General features: G+C 43.1%; 1 protein-coding gene across 1 annotated transcript in view; it reads left to right on the top strand.

The window, feature by feature from the left end:
• The window catches only part of DMXL1 (Dmx like 1), a 2,737,735-nt gene that overhangs the window by 2,527,005 nt on the left and 198,496 nt on the right, over positions 1–12,234 (top strand). The window lies entirely within an intron of this gene.

The following is a 12,234-nucleotide window of genomic DNA, read 5'->3' as shown; positions in this document are numbered from 1 at the left end:
CATATCGCCTTCACTCTGACTGCCGATTGGCTAGCCCCAAGGAGGGAAATCCGCAATTTCAATTGAAGATTTCTGCAGTACTTTTTGCAGCCTTGAAGAGAAGCATCTCTGAGGATTCACAGGAGCAGCTATCACGTAAGAGCTTTGTTTCTGGCAGATAAGTCCCCATTGGAGAATCCCACCACACAGAAATTTTTGCCCTTTTAAGAAAGTATTATTTTTTATTCTCTGACTAAAAGTGGTAGTATTTAATCTGTAAGAAACATAGTATTTTTTTTTGTCAGTGTGGGTCATTTCCTGTCAGGGGCCATTTTATTTATTTATTTTATTTAGCTAGTTAGAGGCTAAGTTTATGAAAATGCGTGTTCTGCCTGTGTAAACTTCTATATTTGTGACTAAAAGTTTTGTTTTGGGATGGGCAGAGATGTATTTTTACAGTGTAGTGCGTATGTTCATTTCTTGACAACCTAACAGCATTTTTTTCTTTTTCTGTAATTGTGTTTTACTTGACAAATGGAATGCTAACAGGGAATTTGAGGGATGCTTTTACTTTTACTTTGTGAAGGAGCCTGGGACAAGTAGTGTGAGTATAATTGTGCTACATGTGTACAGTAGGTAGCCACTTATCTTTTGACAGACTCTCTCCTGCAGCTGTAAACCTCTTTTGTCATGTCTTCCTCGGCTACAACATTGCTATTTGCTGTGGTCCTGCTTTTTCCACTCCCACTCTTCATAGAAAGAAAAAAGAACTTACCAAGAAGCCCTTGCCATTGCTGCAGGCTCATTCCACTCCTCAGCCAAGCAGGGTGAACCTGTAATGGCCACCTTTTGTTTTTCAGGCCATTCACTTACCACTCTGGCTTTCTCTGGTGTAGTACTTTTGGCCACCACAAACTGGGTGTCAGCCATGTCCTCTTTTAAGCTGTTCATGTCTGATATGGGCATGGGAGAACCATCTTCTCTAGGTCTGTGAGATACTTCACAGTGTAACATGGGCAAGAAACAATTAGACCAGTCAGATGTCCCTTCTTTGAGACAGTCTGTCTTCCACAGGGACTCTTATAAATTAAGAACAAAAGATTAAACATTGTTTATCTCAAGGAGTAATTGCAGTTAAGAAAGATGAGTTTCTTACCTTTGCAATGTATGCAGTACAGGCCATGAATCCTGGTGTCCAGAAGCAATCACAGGTGAGCATACCCTGTGTAGAGGTTTTTGAGGAAATGGGGTCTGATAATTCTGATTATGACAGATATATATGGCTCCTTTAGATTCACAAGTCCATATTTCTGAATGTAAAGAAAATATTAACTCTTACGGTCATGTGTAGGAATTTTCTTTTAATCAGATCATAGCAATGATGAATGAAGTATATTTATGGATACAGATTAGCTAGTCCCCCTGAACTGGAGAAATATTGTGATATGTTACCAGTGCATACTCCTAATTCATCACCTATCCCACCTATACCAGCAGCCCTGGAGGATGTGTTGAATGCTACCTGTAGTCATCCTGATAACCATCCATCAGTCCCTTAAAAAGCAGATAAGATGTATAAAGTACCTTAGGTTAATAAATGTCTTTTCTCTCACCATAGGTCAGACCCAGTAGCTATATCAGTGGATCTCCTGCTAGGAATAGATTGCTATTGAACACTAAAGCTTCACCTGGTGATGTGGAAAGCAAGGTGTTGGACCACTTAATGCTTTCTTCTTCTTCAGATATAGCTTTCAGCATTCTCAGATATTAGGCATATATTTGGAAGTTTATGCTTTATTATATGAATAGTCTGAGAGAAAGCACAGTCGTGTACACTTACCATAAATGTAGATGTTCGCGTGTATTCACTGTTGCAGTCATCACATTTGGGTTATCCCTGCCAGGGTAGCCCTCGACTGGCCCGAATACAGAGACTTAGCATTTCTGCGTCAGTTGCTGTCACTTGAGGACTGATGTCAGTAGTATAAAGTAAGGCAGCCGACACCATTACATCAGTTTTTCCTGCCATAACCTGTCAGGAACCACCAAGTAGGAGTCCAGGTTCTGGTGGAAGAAAACCCACCAGTGGAAAATAAATACCAATAAGTCCCTTGTAAGGAAAGGAGAACAACAAGTTACAAATGTAATAAAAGGAGAAGAAAGGGGGATGGAGGGAGGGAAACCAGGACTGCAACAGTGAATACACTCGAACATCTACATTTATGGTAAGTGTACACAACTGTACTATGTTCTTCATGTTTCACTGTTGCAGTCATCACATTTGGGTTGATTCACAAAGCTGAGGAAATGGGTGGAGGCAGTCAAGGAAACTAGGGGCCGGCTAGGATGCCCTGCAAGACTGCAGAGGCAAACCCTGCCCTGGATTTGGAGAAGAGAGGCAGGTGGTAATGTTTGGTAGAAGTGTGAACAGATGTCCAGGTGGCAGCCTCCAGGATGTCCCTGGTGGGGACTCCCCTGAGTAAAGCTGTAGAGGTGGAGGCTGCGCTGGTGGAGTGAGTCCTGACCCCCTTGGGGGGAGGATTTCCATGTTGTTTGTAGCAGAAATGGATGCAGTGTGCTATCCATTTGGAAATGGTTTGTTTGGAGATGGCTTTGCCTTCTGCCCCTGTAGCAAAGCTAACCAGCAATTGATCCGACTTTCTGAAGGATTTACTCCTGTCTAGATAGAATCTGAGCAATCTGTGCACATCTAGAGAGTGAAGAATCCTTTCCCCCTTGTCCTGGGGATTAAGAAAAGAAGGTGGGCAAATGAATGGATTGTTTGAGAGCCACACTGGACACGGCCTTGGGCATGAAGGATGGGTTAGTTCTGAGGGATACCTTATCTGCATGGAAGATGATGAAGGGTTCTACAGCCATGAGTGCCTGAAGCTGAGAGACTCTTCAGGCTGAAGTGATTGCCAGAAGAAATGCTGTCTTTCAGGAGGGAAATTTTAGCTCTGCAGAAGCATCTGGTTCGAAAGGGGGTAGGGTGAGCTTTTCCAATAGAAAGTTAAGGTCCCAAGCTGGTATTGGTGTCCTTCTGGGTGGCCTCAAGTTGCTAGCCCATCTTAGGAACTGTTTGATTAAAGGGTGTGAGAAAAGAGGCTGCTCAGTGGGAAAATGAGCAGAAATAGCAAATACATGAATATTTATAGAAAGGAAAGAGAGGCCACTGTGCAGTAGCTCAGCTAAGTAATCCAGGATGAGCAGGAGGGAGGGCTGTGCCGTATTGGCTCCCTTAGCGTGGATCCAGGTGCAGAACCTTTTCCATTAATCAGCATAAGGCTTTCTGGTGCTAGGATGTCTGGCCTCACAGATAACATCCAGAAACCATTTTCACACCTGCTAATGAGTTTTTGATAACATCCTCTGGTATGTACGCTTTGTCGATGATGTTTTTATGTTGTGGAAAGGTAGCACTATTGAACTAGATTGTTTGTCACTTTTTTGCATAATACTACCAGTTTCCTCAAGTTCACGTATCGACATTCATACAATCATATAGAATTCTTAGATGTCTCTCTTGATAAATCCGACTTACAGAAGGTTAATAGTAGTATTTACAAGAAGCCAACTAGAAAAAAATGCTCTTCTACACAAAAGGAGCATGCATCCCAAACATGTTACTAAAAATGTGGTTAAAGGTCAGATTTATAGAACTTTAAGGTTGCACAGTAATTATATGGAAGCTAGCAATGCCCGTACAGAATTTTTAGAAAGAGGCTATTCTGAGTCAGAAGTGGACCTGTTTATTAAGGAAACATGGACACAGAGCTCCACCAAGTGCAAACCATTTCTTAACTTTTCTAATGATGAATTACTACCATCTACATCATCTGGAAACACTTCAAAAAACTTTAGAGTTGTTTTGCAATATTCTAATGATATTGATAACTATTGCAATATTATCAAGAACAACTGGAATATTTTACGTGACATTCCAGGTTTTATTGAAAAGTTTGGTGAAACCCCCTTATTTTCTTTTAAAAATAATAAATCATTAAAACATCTGTGCCATAAATCAGCGCAGCCACATGCACCTAAGTCCACGAGAATAGGCACTTTCCCATGCAGAAATTGTTCTGCTTGTAAGTTCATTTATAGTCAAGCATTGTATATGCATCCTTCATGTCACTTTAAAATCTCTTTATATCACTATGCAGATTGCAGAACTGAGAATGTTGTTTATTTTGCCTTCTGCCAAAAATGTCATGCTTATTATGTTGGAAAAACAAACAGAACCTTCAAAGACAGAGTTTTAGAACATAACAGAGACATTAGAAACAAGAAGAAAACGAATGCATTGGCAGTACATGCTATGAATACTGACGACACATAGTTTTAAGTTATTAATTTTACAAGTTCTCATTTGTTCCAATAGAGAGGGTGACATAGAGAATCAAACAGAGGCTGCCGAGCAAAAGTGGATCCTCTTGTTAAATGCAGAAAAACATCCTGGGTTGAACAACATGTTTTCTTTAAAACCCTTTTTGAAAGCACGCTCTCTTAAACATAAGTAGTTATACACTACTTTATAATCAGTTTTTGTTTTTAACATACCATTTGTTTTTAAGATGTCTTTTATAAAAGTTTCTGAGATTTTTCCCCGCTCTTTTTTAGTATTTTATTAAACTATTAGCTTAGTTAATTGGTTAATGATTTTAAGCTGTGATGGTAACCTACTGTTTAAATGAATGTTTTTAGCAAGTACAATTGTCTGAAGAAGCGACCTGTGAGTCATGAAAGCGCTTACCTTTGCATTTGTGTTGTTTTATTAAAGTTTCTGCTCTTTAAGTCTACGTGCAGTTTATACTTTTACCTTTGCACATTTTTTGCTGCACTTGACTGTACTCTGGGATTCGTTTTTTTTTATTCTTCTTCTTAACATCCAGAACCTGTTTACTGAGGTTGGCAGATTGGTTCGGGATTAGGGACTAAGCCAAGCTGCCAAATTGAGTGTCTGCAATTGGGGATGCATGAATTCTCCTTCCCACTGGGTCAGGAGGTTTGGAATCTGAGGAAGATGACATAGGGGTAGTGAGGACAGGCTGCGCAGCTAGGGGTACCAGTGCTACCGAGGCCAGTCTAGAGCTATAAGAATGGTCCTTGGTTTTTCCTCCCTTATTTTGAGCAGTACCCTGAGGATGAGAGGTAGGGGAGGAAAATCATGGACCGATAGATTGACCCCGGGGAAGGGCAGGGCATCCACTTTCCAAGCCATGCAGTGATGCTCCCTGGTGCAGAATTTGCTGAGCTGATGGTTGGTGTGGGAGACAAAAAGAGGTCTACCTTCGGGGTTCCCCATTTTTTAGTTATTAGGTTGAAGTTACTTCTGTTGAGTTGCCACTCATGTGGGTCCAGAAGATTTCTGCTTAATTGGTCTGCCAGAGTTGAGAGAGCCTGGTAGGAATTATGCTAACAGGTGTAGTTGCATGGCCGAGGCTGTGTGCCAAAGGGTCATGGCCAGCCTGCATAGAGGGTAGGAGTGAGTTCCTCCTTGCTTGTTGATGTACCACATCACAGTGGTGGTGTCTGTTTTGATCAGGAGAGCCCCTGGAGAGAGAAGGTGCTTGAAAGCTATCAAGGCGTGCTGCACAGCCATCATCTCCTTTTGATTGATGTGCAGAGGGATTTGTTGTGGGCTCCATTGGCCCAGTATTCACCTGCCATCTAGGTGTGGACCCCAAGTGTAGTCTGATGCATCTGTGGTGAGGGTCTGGGCAGCGGGGGTAGGGAGAAGGGCATTCCCTTGTTATGGGAGCATGCTGTTGCCCACCAAAGCAAATCCATTCCCTGCTCTCTTTGAGGGCAGTAGAGCCGTTCCTGCAGAACAGATAGGCCAAGGCTTCTACTCCAGACTTTTTGTGGTGCTCAGAAAAGAGGGCACCTGGTGCCCTATCCTCAATCTATCCATTCTAAACGCCTTCCTAGTGATCCCAAAATTCAAAATGCTCACCCTCCACCAACTGCTACCCATGCTCTCCAAGGATGCCTAGCTAGCCACCCTGGAAGTAAAAGAGGCCTACCTCCACATTCCTATCAGGGAATTGTGCAGAAAATATCTCTGCTTCTGGGCAGGATCTCAACACTTTCAGTTCTCTGAGCTTCCCTTTGGCTTATCTACTGGTCCCAGAGTTTTCACAGAATGCCTGACTCTGGCCTTTGCCTTTTGCAGGCAAAGAAATATTCAAATTTACCCCTACTTAGACAACTGCCTTATTCAGGCAGACAGCCAGGAAAAGCTATTCAAGCACCTGGCTTTGTAAAGAGCCTAACAACCTCCCTAGGGTACGCAATCAACAAAAAGAAATCAAAGCAGGTGCCCACCCAAAGGATAATCTTCTTGGGAGCAAGTCTGGACACCACATCCCAGAAGGCGTACCTTACACCAGACAAACAAATTTTCCTGTCAGCCTATTTCTCTCAACTGGCCACCAGACTGCAGCTTTCTGCAAGGAAAATCCTGCAAGCTCTGGGGTTCATGTCATCTTGCATACTCCTCATTCCATATGCCAGACTGCATATGAGGAAACTTCAATCGTACCTAAAGACCTTTTGGTGTCAACACTCTCAAGACCTGGAAACTCTTCTACTTATAATTCCTTGCCTCAGAAAGGAATTTCATTGGTGGGCAACAGCATGCCCCCACAACAAGGGACTGCCCTTCTCCCCACCCCCTGTCACCCAGACCCTCACCACAGACACATCAGACTGCTCTTGGGATGCACACCTGGACAGCAGGTGCATACAGGGCCAATGGAGCCCAGAGCAAATCCCCCCTGCACATCAATCAAAAAGAGATGATGTCTGTGCAGCTTGCCTTGATAGCTTTCAAACCCCTTCTCTCTCCAGAGGTTCTCCTGATCAAGACAGACAACACCACTGTGATGTGGTATATCAACAAGCAGGGAGGGACTCACTCCTACCCCCTATGCAGGCTGGCCATGACCCTTTGGCTCACGGCCTCTTCCATGCAGCTACCCCTGTTAGCACAGTACCTACCAGGCTCTCTCAACTCATTGGCAGACCAATTTAGCAGAAAACTTCTGGATCCACAAGAGTGGCAGCTCAACAGAAGTACCTTCACCCTAATAACTCAGAAATGGGGAACCCGGAAAGTTGACCTCTCTGCCTCCCACACCAGCCATCAGCTCTGCAAATTCTGCACCAGGGAGCATCACTGCATGGCTTGGAAAGTGGATGTCCTCTCCTCCCCCTGGGTCAACCTCTCAGTCTATGCCTTTCCTCTGCTACCTCTCATCCCCAGGGATCTGCTCAAAATAAGGGAGGAAAAACCAAGAACCATTCTTATAGCTCCAGACTGGCCCCATCAGCACTGGTCTCCCTTGCTGTGCAGCCTGTCCTCACTACCCCCATGTCATCTTCCTCAGATTCCAAACCTCCTAACCCAGAGGGAAGGGGGAATTCATGCACCCCCAATTGCAGACCCTCAGTTTGGTAGCTTGGCTTATTCCCTAACCCCAAACCAATCTGCCATTCTCAGTAAACAGATTTTGGATGTTATCCCTGAGGCCAGATGCCCTAGCACCAGAAAGCCTTATGCAGATAAATGGAAAAGGTTTTGCACCTGGATCCAGGCTAAGGGGGCCAGTACGGCACAACCCACCCTCCCTCTCATCCTGGATTACTTAGCTGACCTACTACACAGTGGTTTCTCTTTCCCCTCTATAAAAATTCATGCTACTGCTATTTGTGCTCATATTCCCACTGAGCAACCCCTTTTCTCACACCCTTTGATCAAGCAGTTCCTCAGAGGGGCTAGCAATTTGAGGCCCCCCAGAAGGGCACCAACACCAGCTTGGGACCTTAACTTTGCCTTGGAAAAGCTCACCCTGCCTCCTTTCGAACCAGCTTCTTCTGCAGAGCTAAAATTTCTCTCCTGGAAGACAGCCTTCCTTCTGGCCATCTCTTCAGCCAGAAAGTCTCTGAGCTGCAAGCACACATGGTTGTGGAACCCTTCATCATCTTCCATACAGACCGGGTATCCCTCAGAACTAACCCAGCCTTCATGCTCAAGGTGGTGTCCAGTGTGGCTCTCAAACAATCCATTAATTTGCCCACCTTCTTTCCTAATCTCCAGAACAAGGGGAAAGGATTCTTCACTCTTTGGATGTGCACAGACAGCTCAGATAATATCTGGACAAGGCTAAATACTTCAGAAAGTCTAATCACTTGCTGGTTAGCTTTGCTAAAGGGGCAGAAGGCAAAGCCATCTCCAAGCAAAATATTTACAAATGGATAACACGCTGCATCCATTTCTGCTACAAACAGCATGGTACAACTCCCCCCAAGGGAGTCAGAACACACTACACCCAAGCAGCCTCCACCTCGCAGCTTTCCTCAGAGTCGTCCCCACTATGGACATCCTGGAGGCTGCCACCTGGACATCTGTTCACACTTTCACCAAGCATTACCACCTGCCTTTCTTCTCTAAATCCAGGGCAGGGATTGCCTCTGCAGTCTTGCAGGGCATCCTAGCCAACCCCTAGCTTACTTGACTGCCTTCACCCATTTCCTCATCTTTGGGAATCTACCCAAATGTGATGACTGCAACAGTGAAACATGAAGAACATAGTACAGTTGTGTACACTTACCATAAATGTAGATGTTTGAGTGTATTCACTGTTGCAGACGTGGTTTCCCCTCCCTCCATCCCCCTTTTTCTAATTTCTCCTTTTGTTGCCTTTCTTCCTTGTTGTTCTCTTTTCCTTACAAGGGACACATTGGTATTTATTTTCCACTGGTGGGATTCTTCCACCAGAACCTGGCCTCCTACTTTGGGGGCTTCTGACAGGTTAGGGCAAGAAACACTGATGTAATGGCATCATCTGCCTTACTTTATACCACTGACGACCTGATGTCATTCCTCAAGTGACAGCAACCGACGCAGAAATACTAAGTCTGTAGTATTCAGGCCGGCCGAGGGCTACCCTGGCAGGGATAACCCAAATGTGATGACTGCAGCAGTGAATACACTCAAACATCTACATTTATGGTAAGTATACATAACTGTACTTTCTCTACATTACCCTTTAGATTGTCTCCAAGTCTAAGGAAGTTCAAAAATGTCTAGTGAGCCCCAGCCATACCGTATTGCAGAGAATGGCATTCACATATTTCCTTATTTAGACAACTTCCTTAGCTTTGCAAAGTTTTTATCCAGATGTCAACAGTCATTAACATGGGTCATTTTGTCTCTTCTGACCAATCTGGGCTTTCAGATAAATGTTGCAAAATCCTGCTGGACTTTGTCTAACAGGATTGTGTTTCTTAGCCGCCTTCTATGTACTTCTCTTTAGAAAGTTCTGACACAAGAGAATGTGGATTTATATCTGGAATCTTTCCTGAGCTTCTCCAGTCAGTCTCGGACTTTTGCAAGAGAATTTCTCTTGATCCCCCTTGCCAGGTTGCACATGAAGAAGATGCAGTTATATCAAAAAAAAAAAAAAAAAATGGACCCAGGATTTACATCATCTGGAGCATAAGATTACAGTTTGGGGCTTTCTAAAAGCTGAGCTGCATTGGTGGAGACAAAAAAATTCAGCGGAATCCAAGTCCCCCTTTCTCTTTACAGACCCTAAACCAGTGTCTCACCACAAACACTTCAGATTTTGCTTGGGGAGCAGTTTCCATGGAGGTAAAATAGCAAGGACTCTGTGGAATCATTCAGACAAAGCATATTGATGTGATATAAAAGAGAATGTTGGCTGTAATCCATGCCTTGAAATCTCTTCCCTCACCTCTGGTCACCAGGACTTCAAGTGATTGCAGAAAATACCACAGTGTGATAATACACAAGCAAGGTAGTTCAAAGTTGTATCCCTGTGCAGGCTAGCATTCTTTAACCGTCCAAGCATCTTACATTCTATCAGAGCAAAACGTAAGAGGTGAGCTGAGTAGGACCAGGGGAAACCTTCACAAATGGAAATAGAACATTGGTGTCTTTGAGGAACTGATCCATTGTGGTGAACACCTCAAACAGATCTGTTCATTTATTACAAAATAGAAAACTAAACAAATTCTGCTCCAGGACACCTTGCAAAAAAGCCTGGAAACAGATACATTCTTATTCACTTGGACAGGAATGTTCCTTTATGCTTTTCCACTGATTCCCAGAATACTTTTGAAGAATCAGAAAAAACTCCCAAAAAATAGTGATGACCCCCTTTTTTCCCAGGTAACATTCCCTTCTTGTGGAATTGACCAAGGGCAATTATCTCAAGTGTACTCAGACTGTGGATGTACTCACACAAGACTGGGAGTTTGATGTACCCCAATCTCAAACCAACTTTGGCAGCCTGGATGATTAATTTCTAATACATTTTAGGCACTTATTTCATGAGGACATACAGCAGGTACTAAAGCTGATGAGAAAATATGCTACTAGAGAATCCTATATTGGAAAGTGGAAGTGATTTTCTAGTTGGTGCTTACGCAATAACCAGGTTATTGCTTTGTGAAGCTGGGCTGCTGTTTCTTGGGCAGGGAATCAAGCTATATAGCCTAAAGGCTACTGCAGCAGTGAGAAATTTGAACATCTGCTATTAACAGGTAAGTGTAATGCATGAGTTCATTGACTTCAGAGTTGGTTAAATTAAGAAACATTAAACCATTAAACCATTCCCTTACTTGGAATACATGGGAAATTTTGCCTGCATCAAAAACATTAAAATCAGAATGTTCTGTTTGTTTGCTTTGCTTTGCTGCATTCAAATATCCTTCATAAGACTTGGCTTAATTTGACCATTCGACTCTCCATGCAGACATCACCAGTATGATATGTCTTTCTTTTATGTGCTTGCCTCATAGCTTTCTTTGTTTGGTCTTCAGTGAATCTCTCTAAAGTTATAGAAGAGTTTTACCCTCCTCTAGATGTAACATAGTAGATTTATAGCCTATTAGTATTAAAAAAAGAAATCATTTGATTTAATTCCCTATCTTTCCCTTCTATATTAGCTTGTATTTCTCTCCCATCCTGACTTGTCGATAGATAATCTATAATCAGAACTGTTCTTATCCTGCTTGCAGTCTATTGTATACCATTGTCTGTTGTGTTCAGCAGTGCAGTGGACTGGGCAACTTCTCCACCCCACCCCTTGTTGAGCAGGCCAGCACTGGCTGCTAACTCTCATCCTCCCTTGTCAGCTGTTCCAGTGTTTGGATGACTTTTCAGTCTTTGGCCATAGTCGGAGCTTTATTCCCATATATCGCAGAGCTGACAAGTAAAGTGCTTTCATCCTACCCATTTCCCAGAGAACTCCTGTTTAAGTAGACTTTCCTCAGAACTCTGCATTACATGTTTTCATCTATCCTTATTGTCCCATGAGTGTGGCTGCATATGTAGAAGGTCTGTTGAGACTGGAGCAACTTGTGGAGTCAACACAAAAACACTTCTGCAATGTTCTCCCACTGATCTCAAGTGAATAACTAAAGTATCTGAATGGTGATATTGTTACATTACCAGGAACTTAGGAATTCCAGTCAGTCCACTGGAACAGAAGCAGGGGTTAAACTACAGGTCCATCAGTTTATGCTAGGGGTTGCCCACTTATAGGTTGAAATTCAAGGCTGGTAATCCATGGACCAATAAAGGAAGCATACCAGTGTTAAGGAAATGAAGGCCACACATAGTGCCATGATTACTTTCCCCTCAGCTCTAAAACCAGAGAGAAACAGATAGTGGCATACAGTGCAACAATGATCTCATTCATCGACAAGCAGGTTTATGAACTGTCGTTTCCTCTGCAAGCTGAGTTTGTATGGGAATTTACAGTCAATGTCGTCCTGCAGCTGCAGGCAGTCTGTATTTCTAGCAAGTAGAATTCTGTTGCAGACTTCCTGCAATGTGATATTACACAAGCAAAGGTTGGATAGGACAATATTTCTTAATATTATTGCAAGTGGAACAAGCCAGAAGTAGAGATTTTGCCTTTCAGATAAACTACCAAGTGGAATACTTTTGCTCATGGGCTCCTTTTTGTGGAGAGATTTTGCTGACCTGTGTCTTCTCAAACAAGTGGAATCACAATCTCTCATATGCTTTCCCGACCTTTGCTCATATCAAAGGTGTTTCTGAAAATAATGGGAGTAAAAGCAAAACTCATTCTTATAGCTCCTTTCCATCCAGAATTGGTCTAGTTCTCCTAGCTGCTGTTAATAACCACAGATGAAACAATGACCCTCCCTACCCATTGAAGTTTCTGGTCCAACGAGAAAAATGTAGAACCACCA

This window comes from Protopterus annectens, chromosome 17.part0 (assembly GCF_019279795.1).
Source record: "Protopterus annectens isolate FY-2018-M chromosome 17.part0, PAN1.0, whole genome shotgun sequence".
In the NCBI taxonomy this organism is placed as follows: Eukaryota; Metazoa; Chordata; order Ceratodontiformes; family Protopteridae; genus Protopterus; species Protopterus annectens.
The sequence above is the reverse complement of the archived record's forward strand: the minus strand, read 5'-3'. Positions and strand labels throughout refer to the sequence as shown.